The 3,597-nt window shown below is 39.5% G+C and overlaps 2 long non-coding RNA genes across 2 annotated transcripts; both read right to left on the minus strand.

The window, feature by feature from the left end:
- Positions 1-397: 397 nt before the first annotated feature.
- On the minus strand, positions 398-1,152 carry LOC125473493. The gene is made up of 2 exons (XR_007255368.1): positions 1,009-1,152; positions 398-697 (listed from the first exon to the last, which is right to left on the minus strand). It is a non-coding gene; the product is annotated as an uncharacterized LOC125473493 (long non-coding RNA).
- Positions 1,153-2,333: 1,181 nt separating this feature from the next.
- Positions 2,334-3,088, minus strand: LOC125473508. Its single transcript, XR_007255387.1, has 3 exons — positions 2,902-3,088; positions 2,491-2,686; positions 2,334-2,384 (listed from the first exon to the last, which is right to left on the minus strand). It is a non-coding gene; the product is annotated as an uncharacterized LOC125473508 (long non-coding RNA).
- Positions 3,089-3,597: the final 509 nt, after the last annotated feature.

Consider the following 3,597-nt stretch of genomic DNA (forward strand, 5'->3'; position numbering starts at 1 on the left):
TTGGTGTGCGATTAATCAAGTAAGCCGCTGTAAGTATGGCATCTCCCCAAAATGGTTTTGGCAAATTGGCTTGGAAAAGGAGGGCCCTGGCTATATTGAGCAAGTGGTGATGTTTGCGTTCAGCAACACCATTTTGTTGTGGTGTGTTGACGCAACTAGTTTGGTGGATAATGCCGTAAGAAGAATAAAACTGGGGTATCTTAAACTCCGGACCGTTGTCACTCCTAACGACCTTAACATGTTTACCAAACTGAGTTGCTGCCAAATGAATAAAATGGATGAGGAGAGTGCGTGCTTTAGACTTGTGTTTCATCAAATACACCCAAGTGCTTCGTGAATGGTCGTCGACAATTGTTAGGAAATATTGTGCACCAGAAAAAGTTGGAACATGATAACCTCCCCAAATATCAATGTGAATTAAATCAAAACAAGATGCACTACGAGTAGTACTTAATGGAAATGGTTGTCTAGTAAGTTTGGCTAAAGGACAAATAGAACAAGAGCTTGAATCACAAGCTTTATTTGCAAGAAATGAAAATAATGAAGACGCTTTATTTGAAGGGTGCCCAAGTCGTTCATGCCATAAACTGTCTGAGTTGGTGTGCACCACATTGCATGTTCCTTTCTTTGGTAGGTTGAGTCGGTAGAGTCCCTCCCTCTCAGTTCCCATCCCAATCATCTTCCCCGATTGTAGGTCCTGTATGACACAAATTTGTCTTAGAAAGATGGTAATCTGGAAGGAGTCGAACGCTAGTTTGCTCACAGAGATTAAGTTAAGGTAAAACAAGGGTACACATAGAACGTTGTGAAGAACAAAATGTGGTGAGAAGGCTACGGTGCCAACATGAGTGACATGTGCTGTGGTACTGTCGGGAAGTTTGACCCAACGATTAGAGACTGCCTTGAATGAGGTAAACAAGCTGGGATTACAAACAATATGATCACTGGCACCACTATCTATTATCCATATTGGCTCCTTACTATTCTGTGCAAGGGAGAAAAGTTTACCTGAAAGCTCTTCATAATTGGGAATGTTACCGACCAAATTGGCTGAAACAGCCTTCGTTTTGAGCATCTTGAGAAGTTGGTGACACTCTTCCCGTGAAAAAGGGAAGTCACTCACAGCTTCCTTTTGATCATCTTGAGGGGCTACATGATTTTCTTTTGATCTTGCTTGGCCACTTTCGGTAGTATTCTTCCTCCTTCGATAGTAGTCATATGTATGTCCCTTCCCATTGCAATATGTGCATTTGAGATGGGCTCTGCAGTTCTTTGTGTTGTGGTTGGTCATGTTGCATTTTTCACAGAATTTTGCTTCTCCTTCTATAGACTTGAAATCACGACTCGCTTTCTTTACAACAAAAGCAGAAGATTCTTGTGGTGTCGTGGACTTGCCAGCAGTAGTCTCTGCCTGCTTCTCTTGACGTAGTACCATCGCATAAGCTTTGTTCAAGTTCGGAAGTGGATCTAACCCTATGATGTTGCTGCGGGTCTGTGCAAAATTCTCATTAAGTCCTATAAGAAATTTCATGGTCTTTTGCGTCTCCATGAACTTCTTAACTTCAGCTGCTGCTTCACAGGTACAAGTAGGAAAACCACAGAGAGCATCCTTTTCATCCCATAGACTTTTGAGTTTTGTGAAGAAGGAAGTGACTGAGTTTGTGCCCTGCTCACATTCATGTATGCCGTTCTCTATATGGAACAACAAAACTGTATTTGTGTGGGAGAATCTCTCTTGTAATTCTAACCACATATCTCTAGCATCCGTGCAATGAATGACACTGCTCGAGATGTCTTTTGACATGGCTCCTAGCAACCAGGTTTTGACAAGAACGTTGCATCGGTCCCATTGCAGTTGTTCATCAGAATTGTGAGTCGGCCTTTATAAGGTTCCATCAATAAAACCCTTCTTGTTCTTGATAGTGAGTGCCGTGTTCATTGACTGCACCCATGTCGTATAATTGTCTTCCATCAGTGGTTGTGAAACAAGGACAGCACCTGGTTGGTCCGAGTGATGGAGGAAAAGAGGATGATTGGAATTCTCCCATGATTCTGAGGTCTTGGAAGAGTTCGAGCCCTTTCTGGGTTCAATGAGTCTCTGCTCTTCGTCACCAGCCATGAGGTATTCGTTTGTATGAACTTCTAGGTCCTCAAGAGCAAATGCTCTGATACCATGAAGAATTTTATAATGAGAATAATATCTGTATATTTCATTGTGTAAAAACTTGCAGTATATATACAATTTACATATGATACGATCCACTATTCTAGGACCTATTCTAGGTAAATTGACTTAATGACAGCAATTACAGGATGTCACCAAATCAGTTGTGATCAGTTGTGATTCTTTCCTTCAATAGATGATTCCAGTTTCTTACTTGAACCTACACAATTAAAATTACATTCAGTAAGTTAAATTTTAGTAAAAGGACTTCCCTGATTAATCTAGAAATTACAAAAGTTAAGCTGCATGGAAAACTCGTGTATTACATCTCTTTTGTCCCACTTTCTCGAGTTTATCGAGTAAATCAAGAGCTGCCTCAAGCCTTCCCTAGTGAAAGTAGGACTTGGATATGAAGAACCACCTCCACAACTTAACTTGATAAATTTCATATCCGGAAAAATTACTATCAGCAAATGCCATACTCTGTTCACACAGACGAATTGCCTCTTCATACCTCTGCAACTGCAAAATACCACAAAATATAGACAATACTGAGACCAAAACTTGGGGTTTGGAGAGATGGAAACCACCAGTGTAGGGGGGAAGTACACCAACATGGTGGTAACGTAAGGGGACAAATACATAATGTACACAAGCACCAACCACCACCACTCTCACTGATTTAGCAAAAGAAACTAAAATATATACGTGCAGTTAATATGGCACTAAGCACATACCAAACACAGAGCCTCTGCCTTCATTTCAAGTAATGTTTCTGAGTAAGAGCTAACTGACAAGGCCTCAGAAACTAGACCTAAAGCAGTGAGAGCTGCATCAGTATTTCTCTGGTCCAGCAGCTTGGTGGAACGATTTGTATAGTCGACCACTTTCTAAAAATAAGGAAATCACATAACTAGAGGTCAGATTGCTTTGTTTAATACAAATGAATGGATGTTTGAGAATCATAAGACTTCCGATGCAAAAGGAGACTTTTTGGATGAGGTCCTTACTTCTTTAATTTAAACCTTATTGGTTTTCACTGTTTGATTAAAGTCCTTGAATTATGTACACCTCAGCAAGTTAGTATTAATGTATGTTATTTTTTTAATTTAAAATTTTGAAATTGCAGTTACCTATATTTATGGAATTAAAAACTCATAATTTGTGATTTAAATATTAAAAATAGATTAAACTCTTAAATATCCTTATCATCATAATCTTCACAATCATTTCATCAATACCAGCCTTAAAACCCAGAACCTCGCGGAATAATGTACTACAAAATATTGCGTACATTCTCTTACAAAAAATTTACTATTTAACATTGGTTTAGGGATGGGCAACGGTTATGACGGGCGGGTAACCGCGGTTATTTACCCATAATCGTTTATGTTCATACTCGCATAACCGTTGGGTAATTGCATAAACGGTTA

Source organism: the organism of the source record quoted next, unplaced genomic scaffold, assembly GCF_019419815.1.
Source record: "Pyrus x bretschneideri cultivar Hongxiangsu unplaced genomic scaffold, Pyrus_bretschneideri_v1 Contig9, whole genome shotgun sequence".
Classification (NCBI taxonomy): domain Eukaryota; kingdom Viridiplantae; phylum Streptophyta; class Magnoliopsida; order Rosales; family Rosaceae; genus Pyrus; species Pyrus x bretschneideri.